We start from the raw sequence: 12,500 nt of genomic DNA on the forward strand, positions 1-12,500 counted from the left end.
AATAAGTGCTAATATGATGATAGTCCCGCGACGAAAATCCTTTTGATCCTAAAGATAATTAGCATAAAGCGCCGTGATGATGTTAGAGGGAAATTATATTTTGATGTTAGGACTGCGAGCGTGGGATGAGGCACCTGCGAAATGCGTGTGTGTGTGTGTGCGTTTATGTCTGTATCTGTGTCTGTGTATGTATGGATTGATGGAGAGATTGATAGATTGTGTATGTATGGATTGATGGAGAGATTGATAGATTGTGTATGTATGGATTGATGGAGAGATTGATAGATTGTGTATGTATGGATTGATGGAGAGATTGATAGATTGTGTATGTATGGATTGATGGAGAGATTGATAGATTGTGTATGTATGGATTGATGGAGAGATTGATAGATTGTGTATGTATGGATTGATGGAGAGATTGATAGATAGATAGGGAGATAGAAATAGAGGAACAAGTAGAGGAAGAGAAAAAGAAAATAATAAAAGCGAAAGAAGGAGAAGAGAAGAAAAACAGATTGAAGAAATAGATGAAAAAAAGAAAAACAAAGAAAGAACAGAAAAGAAAAAATTAGATTGAAGAAACAGACGAAAAAAAAAAAAAAAAAACGAAAGAAATAACAGAGAAAAAAATAGATTGAAGAAATAAACGATAGAAAAGAAACAAAACGAAAGAAAGAACAGAAAAGAAAAAAATAGAATGAAGAAACAGACGAAAAAAAGAAGAAAAACGAAAGAAAGAAGAGGAAAAATATTAGATTGAAGAAATAAACGATAGGAAAAACGAAAGAAAAACAGAAAAGAAAAAATAGATTGAAGAAATAAACGAAAAAAAAAGAAAAACGAAAGAAAGAACAGAGAAGAAAAAATACATTGAAGAATTAGACGAACAAAAAAACAAAAAGAAAGAAAAAAACGAAAGAAGGCACAGCGAAAAAAACAATAGATTGGAGAAATAGACGAAAAAAAGAAAAAGAAAAGGAAAAAAACGAAAGAAATAAGAGAAGAAAAAAAAGCAAAAAAAACAGAAAAAAATAGCTAGAATGATATACATATTGTAACATTCTACCCAACCTTCATTCTAAAACCAATAAAACCAAAAGAATAAAGAATAATAGATTGAAGAAATAAGCGAAAAAAAAAAAAAACGAAAGAAACACAGAAAAAAAACAGATTGAAGAAATAGACGAAAAAAATAAAAATAAATAAAAATAAAAGCAAAAAAAAAAAAAAACAGAAAAAATAGATAGAATCCATATCGCAATATCCTATCCATCCTTCATCCTAAAACCAACAAAACCAGAAGAATGAAAAATAATAGATTGAAGAAATAAACGAAAAAAAAGAAAAACGAAAGAAACACAGAAAAAAACAGATTGAAGAAATAGACGAAAAAAATAAAAGATAAATAAAGATAAAAGCAAAAAAAAGAAAGAACAGAAAAGAAAAAATTAGATTGAAGAAATAAACGAAAAAAAATGAAAGCAAAAAACAGAAAAAAAGATAAATTGATAAACATATCGCAACATTCTACCCATCCTTCATTCTAAAACCAAGAAAACAGAAGAATGAAAAATAATAGATTGAAGAAATAAACGAAAAAAAGAAAAACAAAGAAAGAACAGAAAAGAAAAAAATAGATTGAAGAAATAGACGAAAAAAAAAAGAAAAACCAAAGGGAAAAAAAATGATAGACTGATATACATATCGTAATATCCTATCCATCCTTCATCCTAAAACCAAAAAAAAAAAACAAAGAATAAAAACCAAAAATATCAGAAACATTTAAGATCCTTCCCCGCCAAGCCATCAAAAGCAAGACGAAGCAGATGAAGAGATAAAAGAAAGAAAAAAAATGACAGAATGCTTGAAGAATGAGGTGGGAGAAGATGACACAAGCAAAATCTGATGATAGACGACGTAGGCTAAATGATGATTGATGTGTGTGATAAAGAGGGTGTGAAGAAAGAGGCGATAAAAGGCATAAGACGATAATGAATGAAAGAGGATTTAGGACAGATGTTCTCGCAGATCTTACACGATCGCCGAACGTTCATCGGCCAACGTTGCTCGCACGCACACACACGCACACACACACACATACATACATACATACATACACACACACACACACACACATACATACATACATACATACACACACACACACACACACACATACATACATACACACACATGCACATACATACATACACACACGCACACACACACATACACACACACACACACATACAGACATACACATACAGACACACACACACACATACATACATACACACACACTCACACACATAAACATACAGACATACACATACAGACACACACACACACACACACAGACATACACATACAGGCACATACAGACACACACATACACATACATACATACATACATACATACACACACACACACATAAACATACAGGCACATACACACATACACGCGCACACACACACACACACACACAGACATACACATACAGACACACACACACACACGGTTATGGATAGATGGGTAGATAGATATATATATATATGCAGATATGGAGATGGTGGGTATATAGATGTAGATCTGTGCGTGTGTGTGTGTTTGTATGTGTGTGTGTGTGTGTGTGTGTGTGTGCCTGTGTGTGTGTGTGCCTGTGTGTGTGTGAGGGTGTGTGCGTGTGTCTGTGTCTGTGTGTGTCTGTATGAGTATGTGAGTGTGTGTGTGAGTGTGTGTCTTTTAGATAGTGCTTCAGGATGCATATGCTCACTTCCAAAGTCTTTTAAATATATCTGTGCACAATATATACTGTAAGTTCCATCGCCAAAGTTGAAAGTTATAGTATCGCCTCATGAACAGTTCTAATAACTTAAAAAAAAGAACAATCATTAACATATTCTTTTATGGTCTTGGAAGCTAGTTATCTATATTCTCATCAGGAAAAGTATAGACGATTGAACACGAACGGGAATCCGATCCCCTATAAACGGTATTCGAAATCCCTATCGACCGTGTTTACATTACACCTTGAATACTTTCAAATGTCATATTTCACGTAAAAAAAAGTTCTTCTGATAGCGTTACCGCCTCGCTTCCTTGGGGCAAAATATGAGGATATATTTGAATAAGAAAAAAAAGATATATATAATGATAAAAAAAGGGAAAATAGAGATAACCGTGGAAGAAATTATATGCACCCGATACCCAAGGTGGTTCGAAGCCCACCGCGACTCGTCGGGTTTAATGGTTCAGATAAGAAGGCTGTTCTCACTCCATTGTTTATATTTTCTCGGTATCTGCGTGACACTGGTGGGAAGGGGAGGAGGGGATGGGGTGGGGTGGGGAGAGGAGGGGATGGGGTGGGGTGGGGGAAGAGGGGGAGGGGGACGAGGCAAGGAAGGCTATATTCGGGTAAATATTATCCTTGTTTTTTTACAGGGATAGTATTTTTTTCTCTCTCTCTCTCTTTCTTTATTACTTCGTCTGCCGCTCTCTGTCTTTGCTTCTGTCTCGGTCTCTCTCCTTCTGTCTCGGTCTCTCTCTCTCTCTCTCTCTCTCTCTCTCTCTCTCTCTCTCTCTCTCTCTCTCTCTCTCTCTCTCTCTCTCTCTGTCTCTCTCTCTCTCTCTCTCTGTCTATCTATCTGTCTGTATATCTGTCTCTATGCGTACATCACCTTTTATATGTATATTTTAAAATATAATCTTACATAATACAATTTTTTCTGTTATTCTTCCTTGTCTTTCTTTCCTAGCATCATTATCAATAACATAGTGTTATCACTGTCATCATAATAACTGCCTTTTTTGTCATTATTATCATCATTATCATCTGATGTTATTACAGTCGTTATCATGGCTATTATAAGTATATCATCTTTGTTATCATCATTATTCTTTTTTTAACTATTATTATTATCGTTATTATTGTTGTTACTGATATCATCATTACTGTCCTTTGATATTTGTCATCATCATTAGTATTGTCATTATTATCATTGTTATCTTTATTGTCGTTGTTGTTATTATTACTATCATTATCAATGTTGTTATTATCATTATTGTTATTATTATTATTATTATTATTATTATTATTATTATTATTATTATTATTATTATTATTATCATGGTCATCATCATTATTGATATTGTTGTTTATATTAGCATTACCATTATTATCATTATTATTATTATCAATATTGTTATTATATTCATGATTATTATTATTATCATGACCATTATAATTATCATTATTAGTATTAGTTTTGTAATTATCATTATCATTATTTTTATTATTATCAATATTGTTATCATTATTATTGTTATGATTATCATTATTATAATTGCTGTTATTATTATTATTATTATTATTATTATTATTATTATTATTATTATCATTATTGTTATTATTATCATTAGTATAACTTTTATTCATATTATTACCATTATTGTTACTATTATTATTATTATAATGATCATCCTTATTCTTATCATTATCACTATAAATACCATAAATATCATTATTATTATCATTATTATCATTACGCTATAACTGCTATGGAAATAACTTTTTTTAAACCACTAAAATAACGATAATGATGATACGACGCGCACATAATTAATTCTCTCGGTATTTATAATGTAAATAATATCTTTTCAAAATTTCGATGAAAAAATGGCCGCTTCATAATGGCTGACGTCGAATCCTTCAGCGGATCTCCTTAGCTTATGCTTTGCTTATTATTCGGGCTCTTCTTTGCTGTCTGGGGAGGGGAGGGATAGGAGGGTGGGGAGGGGAGGGATGGGAGGAGGGATAGGAGGGTGTGGGTGGGGGTGTGGGGTGGGGGAGGGGGAGGTGTTTGGTTATTATTTACTCGTGGGGTGGAGTGGGGGGGTGGAGGGAGGGGGAGGGGGAGGGGGAGAGGGAAGGGAAGGGGGAGGGAGGGGTGTGTGTGGGAGGGGGAAGGAGAGGGGAGGGGAGAGGGGAGGGAAGGGGGGAAGGAAGTGAGGGGGAGGGAAAGAGGGAAGGAGGGGGGAGGGGGAGGGAAGGAAGGGAGGGCGAAGGAAGGGAGGGGGAGCGAGAGGAAAGGAGAGGGGTAGGGAAAGGGGGAGAGGGGGGAAAGGGAATTAATTAATCTAATTATCCTAGTTAACAGAGTCCGAAGATGTGTAATTATTTTGAAGAAGTATCTAAAAGTTTCTTGAAAGTGGGAGAAGTGCGTGAAGTGTCATGTCAAGGGTAGACAAGGAGTTAGAAAGGTCAAGAAAGGTTGATCTGATAATATATGTAATACCAGATAAATATATAATTTTTCTCTATAAAAAAGAAGCATTTACACTTAGGAATGACAACAAAACAATAAAAAACAAGAAATTCTTTAAATATTAGGTACTAAAAGAGAGAGAAAGAGAAAGGAAAGCGAGTGAGAGAGAGAGAGAGAGAGAGAGAGAGAGAGAGAGAGAGAGAGAGAGAGAGAGAGAGAGAGAGAGAGAGAGAGAGAGAGAGAGAGTAAAAAATAAGGAATAACAACACAAAATAAGAATAATAAAACGACAAAAAAGAACACAAACAATGAAAGAAAAAAACTAACAACCATTATAAAATCATCATAAATGTCAGTTACTAAAAAAAACGAGAGAGAGAGAGATAGAGAGAGAGAGAGAGAGAGAGAGAGAGAGAGAGACAGAGAGAGAGAGAGAGAGAGAGAGAGAGAGAGAGAGAGAGACAGAGACAGAGACAGAGACAGAGACAGAGACAGAGACAGAGACAGAGAGAGAGAAAGAAAGAAAGAGAAAGAGAGCACCAAAAATAAGGAAAAAACAAAGAAATAAACAACAAAACAATAAAGAGGAAAACACAAACAATAAAAAAAACTAATACCCATTACAAACTTATCCACAACCCAACAAGCCATTTAACCCTAAAGACCCAATTTGACGTCGCCATCATCATCCCGTCATGACCTCCGCCAACTGAATCTAGAATATCGGAATTATTCGACCTTAATTGTTCCTTCCAGTTGTATAACAGCAATAAAACTCACCGGTGCATGTCCGTTCCCACTTACAATAAAGCGGGAGCGGGTAATCAATGTAATTACGAGAATGAGGAATCGTAATAAAAGATTCGGGGGAGGGATGTTGTCATCGACGAGGGAGGTGGGCTGGGTTGGGGTTTTGGGTGTTTGTGGGTGGTATTTTTCTTTTTTGGGGGGTGGGGGGTGGAGGGGGATTCTATAATAGGGGGGGAGATTCAATAATGGGGGGGATGATTCAGTAATAGGGGGGGAGGTATTTTTCTCTTCTTTTTTTGGAGGGTGGGATGGTGGAGGTGGAGGGGGGATTCAGTAAAGGAGGGGGATTTTCTTTTGGGGGATTCAGTAATAGGGAGGGGGAGAGATTCAGTAATAGGTGGAGGGGGAGGGGAGATTCAGTATTCAATAATAGGGGGGATTCAATAAATAGGGGGATTTTCTTTTAGGGAGGGGGAGATGCAGTAATAGGGGGTGGGGGTCTTTTGGAGGGGATTCAAAAATAGGGGGGGGTGATTCAATAATTGTGAGCGGGGTTCTTATAAGTGGTTAAGCATTTTACTTTACAAACCTGCTTGGATCCTCCCCCTTCCCCGGGTTTGAAGGTCTGGGTGTCTTCAGTAGCCCCAATATATATATATATATATATATATATATATATATATATATATATATATATATATATATATATACTCTCTCTCTCTCTCTCTCTCTCTCTCTCTCTCTCTCTCTCTGTCTCTATCTCTATCTATCTATCTATCTCTCTCTCTCTCTCTCTCTCTTCTTTTTCTTATTGGGAGGAAGGGGCTCTTGTTTGAGTCGAATTACTCCATGTTATTATCAAATCCCTTTTTTTCTTTGATATTTCTTCAGTTTTATTTGTTTACCTGATGTAATGCCAAAACTATTGAAACCTAGATATATAATTACCTAGATATATAATTAAGGTGTCAAATACCTTCGTATCAATTTGTAACTGACTGCTCCTTAACCAACACCAATATCACAGTCACGAACTACACCAGTACTAACCATACGTGTTATTTTGAATAATAGGACTTAAATCCCCTCTGTGGTTGTGTTGTCAGTGGTTGTCAGCTTTCGTAACGAGGGATTTTTTTTCTTTTTTCTTTTTCTTTTCTTTTCCTTTTTTTCTTTTCTTCTTTTCTTTTGCTTTTCTTCTCTTTTCTTTCTTTTCTTTTCTTCTTTCTTTTCTTTTCTTTTCTTTTCTTTTCTTTTTTTTTTTCTTTTCTTTTTTCTTTTCTTTTCTTTTCTTTTCTTTTCTTTTCTTTTCTTTTCTTTTCTTTTCTTTGCTTTGCTTTGCTTTGCTTTGCTTTTTCTTTTCTTTTTCTTTACTTTTCTTTTCTTTTCCTTTCTTTTCATTTCTTTTCTTTTCTTTCCCTTTCTTTTCCTTTTTTTTTTTTTTTTTTTTTTTTGAGAAGGCGAAAACCTGTGACGTTGAGCCTCGGAAATTACGTTGTGGTTGAAATAAGCTTCGAGAAAACCACATGGCAGCAGCAGCATCTTGGCATGAGGACACCGGTGGGAAAGAACAATAAGTATGTATTCGTATAATAAGTATGTAATAATAATATAATGTAATAATATAATATGATAATATGATATAATAATATAATATAATAATATAATATAATAATGTAATATAATATAATAATATAATATAATAATATAATATAATATAATAATATGATATAGCATAATAAGTATGTAATAATAATATAATATAATAATATAATATAATGATATAATATGATAATATAATATAATAATATAATATAATAATATAATATAATAATATAATATAATAATATAATATGATAATATAATATAATATAGTATAATAAGTATGTAATAAGAAATATAATATGTAATGATAATAATATAATAAGATGTAAGTATGGTTCGTCTTGTGTGTTTCTTTAGTATGTACATCTTTTTCAGATGGTATTATAATGGTATTATAGTTAATCCAAATGGTATTTTTACTTATTACTTATTATTATTATTACTTTGACCATTTTCTACCTTAGACGATTAATAAAAACTGGACACGAGAGAATGAGAATGAAAAGTGAATGAGGTACCATACTTATACGAAAGGGATGAGTGGGTAAATTATGGGTAAAAGGGAGAGAGAGAGAGAGAAAAGGAGACAAATAAACGGGGAAATAGCAAATAGCGGAAAAAGCTCGCCACTGAGGTACCATACTTATACGAAAGGGATGAGTGGGTAAATTATGGGTAAAAGGGAGAGAGAGAGAGAGAAAAGGAGACAAATAAACGGGGAAATAGCAAATAGCGGAAAAAGCTCGCCACTGAGGTACCATACTTATACGAAAGGGATGAGTGGATAAATTAAGGATGAAAGGGAGAGAGAGAGAGAGAATGGGAGACAAATAAACAGGGAAATAGCAAATAGCGGAGAATGCTCGCTACTGAGGTACCATACTTATACGAAAGGGATAAATGGATAAAATTATGGATGAAAGGGAGAGAGAGAGAGAGAAAGAGAGACAAATAAACAGGGAAATAGCAAATAGCGGAGAAAGCTCGCTACTGAGGTACCATACTTATACGAAAGAGATAAATGGATAAATTATGGGTAAAAGGGAGAGAGAGAGAGAAAGGGAGACAAATAAACAGGGAAATAGCAAATAGCAGAGAAAGCTCGCCACTGAGGTACCATACTTATACGAAAGGGATAAATGGATAAATTATGGAGGAAAGGGAGAGAGAGAGAGAGAGATAAAAGGAGACAAATAAACAGGGAAATAGCAAATAGCGGAGGAAGCTCGCTACTGAGGTACTATACTTATACGAAAATGATAAATGGATAAATTATGGATGAAAGGGAGAGAGAGAGAGAGAAAAGGAGACAAATAAACAGGGAAATAGCAAATAGTGGAGAAAGTTCGCCACTGAGGTACCATACTTATACGAAAGGGATAAATGGATAAATTATGGATGAAAGGGAGAGAGAGAGAGAGAGATAAAAGGAGACAAATAGACAGGGAAATAGCAAATAGCGGAGAAAGCATGGAAATTCAACAGCTATTTTATGGAAAGGTTTAAGAAAGGGAGAATAGGAGTCAAACGTGAATAAATGTTAAGAAACGAAGGATAAGAAAGAAGAAGCGTTAGGAAGACAAAGGCAGGAAGGGAGAGAGAGAGAGAGAGAGGAAGATAAAAGGGTGCATGGAAATAGTAAATATAACGAATGAAAAAGATTGAAGCGAACAAGGAAAAGAGGGGAAGTGACAAAGGCGAGAAAGAGGAAACGTGAGAAAAGAAAGAATGACGGAAGAAGAGATTAAGAGAAAGGAACAAGAAGGGAAGGAAGAGGAATGGAAGAAGGGAATAAAAGGAAAACACAAAAGAATGAGGGAAGAGGCGGGGACCTACGAAACAGGGAGAAGAGAAACGAGAAGAAACGATACTAAAATAAAGATAAAAAAAAAATGAAGTGAAAGGGATTCGAACAAGAAGAAGAAAGAAAGAAAGAAAAAAAAAAGAAACATAACAAGCAACAACACAACACAAAACACACACACACTCACAAAACACACACACACAAACCCACACACACACACAAACTCACACACACACACACACAAACACACACACACAAACTTGCCCAGACTCACACACACGCACACATACACACAAACACACATACACACAAACTCACACACACACAAATTCACAAACTCACAACCACACACACAAACCTACATCCCCCCCACCCACCCCCACCCCATCTTCCCCCACACAAACAAACAAACAAACCTAAGAAGAAGAAGGAGAAGAAGGAGAAGAAGAAAAGACAATAACCACGAAAGGGAGACAAGGAAAAGGGAGGATAATGAGACGCCCATACCCCACGCTGTACAAGGGATGGTCGGCTTATTAATTCGACTCCGGCAAAGTTCTAGGTGATCGATTAGTAAATATTTCGAAGGAGGGAGAGTGCCTTGCTGGTAGGGGAGGGAAGGGAGGGGAGGGAGAGGGAGGTGGGAGGGGGAGGAAGGGAGGGAGGGGGGAGGGGGGAGAGTTTTGGGGGAGGGAAGGGGGGTGGAAAGGGAGGGAGTGATGGGAGGAGAAGGAGGAGGGAGGAAAGGGAGGGAGGGGGGTGGGGGAGGGAAGGGAGGAGAGGGAAGGGAAGGGAGGGAGGGAGGGTGATGGGAGGGGGAAGGGAGGAAAGGTGGAGGGAAAGGGAGGGGAAGGGTGTGAGGGGGGAGGAGGGAGGAAGAGGAGAGGGGGGTGGGTGAGGTGAGGTGGAGGGAGGGGGTGGAGAAGGAGGAGGAGGAAAGGGGGGGTGATGGGAGGTGGAAGGAGGGGGGAGTTTGGATAGGTTTAGGGAGTGCCTTGCTGATAGGGAAGGAACGGAAGGGAGGGTGGGGGAGGGAGATGGGGATGGGAGGTGGGAGGGAGGGGGTGGAGAAGGAGGAGGAAAGAGAGGGGGTTGGGTGATATGAGGTGGAGGGGGAAGGAGGAGAGGGGAGTGGATGATGGGCAATGGAGGGGGAGGGGGAGGAGGTGGTAGAATAGGAGAGAGGGGTGGGTGATTGGAGGTGGAAGGGGGAGGGGATAGATTAAGGGAAGGAGGTGGAGGGGGAGAAGGGTGGATGATGGGGGAGAAAGGGGGAGAAGGAGATGGAGGAGGAGGAGGGGAAGGAAGGGAGGTGGAGAGGGGGGTGGGTGATGGGAAGGAGGAGGGAGGAGGAGAGGCGGGTGGAGGGTGGAGGAGGAGAGAGAGAAGGAGAAGGAGGAGGAGGAGGAGAGGGGGTTATGGGAAGAGGAGGGGGGAAGGGAATAGGTTGAGGGAAAGAATAGGAGGAGGAGGGAGAAAGGGAGAAGAGGAGGAGGGGGATAAGTTGAGAAAAGGATGGTGAGATGAGGAGAAGGAGGGAGAAATGAAGGGAAGAGAAGGAGATGAAAGGGGCGGAGGATGAGGATGAAGGAAGTGGCGGAGGATTATGGGAAGGAAAAATGAGGAGGAGAAGGATGGGAGGTGGAGGATGATTAAGGACGAAGAGGGAGAAAGATGAAGGGAAAAGAAGGGGAAGATGATGATGAGAGGAGAGTGGGAGAGAGGGAGGGAGAGGATTAAGGAAGAAGAAGAGGGAGAGGAAGGAAGAATAGGAGCGGATGGGGGAGGAGGAAGAGGAGAGAAAAAAGGGAGAAAGAGAGTGAGGTTAAGGAAAGAGAGGGGAGAGATTAGGGTAGGAAGAAGGAGGAAGGGAGAGGGACAAGGTGGATATAATTAAAGCGGAAGGAGGGAGGGAGGAGAGAGTGAGAAGATGAAGGGAGGGAGAGGAAGAAAAAAATTGCGATTAAGAAAAAAAAGAGGAGGGGTAATGAGCGTGTGGACAAGGGAGAAGGAAGGAGGGAGGGAGATAGATAAAAAAAGGAGGGAGAAAAATTAAGGAAGGAAGAGCGAAAGAAGGAAACGGAGGAGAAGGGAAGATGATGATCGTAGGAAGAGAGAAGGAAGGAGTAAGAGGAATTGATTAAGAAAATGTAGAAGAGTGGGAAGGAAAGGGTTTGATAAAAAAGGAAGAGGGAGAGTTTGAGGGAGAAGGTGCGAAAGGAGGGAAATAAAGAGGATAGGAATAAGGGTGAGAGATAGAGAGAAGAATCAAGGGCGTGACAAAGAGAAGGAGACACAGAAAGGATAAGATAAAGGAATGGAAATAGAGAGAGGTAACGAGAAAGGGAAGAGGAGAGGGAAGGAGAAATTAAAATAGACAAAGAAAGAGAGAAAGGGCGAGGGAAAATTACACGTAGAGGGGAAGAAAGAAAGGGATGATAAAAGAAGAAAAGATAAAGGAAGAGAGGCAAGAAATAGGAAAGAAAGAGTGGAACAAAAATAAACAAATAAATCACAAGAGAGAAAGAAAAATAACTGAGAAAGAAGAGAATAAGGACAAAGCAAAAAGACACTAAAATAAGGTAAAAACAAAAGGTACCAAATAAGGGAAGAGAAGAAGACGAAAAGAAGATTAGAAAGGGGAAAGATTAGAGAGAATAGGAGGTAATGAGAAGAAAGGGGAAAGTGAATGAGGGAGATAGAACATAACGATAAAAGTAAGAATAGGAAGAAATGGTGATAATGAAGTTTGAATATTTAATTTATTCGTAAATGAAATATGGAGATAACGTAGAGAGGAAGAAATTAACAAACGCTGAATAGAGAAAAGTAAAAGAAAAAAAATGAAGAATTATTAAATATGAAATAACTGAAACAGAAGAGAAAGAAATCGGGAAAATATAGAATAAAAAATAAATATGATAATGATAATGATGATAATAATAATAAAAATAATAATAATGATAATAATGATAATAATAATAATGATAAAATGATAATAATAATAATAATAATAATAATAATAATACTGATAATAAAATAATGATGATAATAATAATGATAAAATGATAATACT

This window comes from Penaeus vannamei, chromosome 33 (assembly GCF_042767895.1).
Source record: "Penaeus vannamei isolate JL-2024 chromosome 33, ASM4276789v1, whole genome shotgun sequence".
NCBI lineage: Eukaryota > Metazoa > Arthropoda > Malacostraca > Decapoda > Penaeidae > Penaeus > Penaeus vannamei.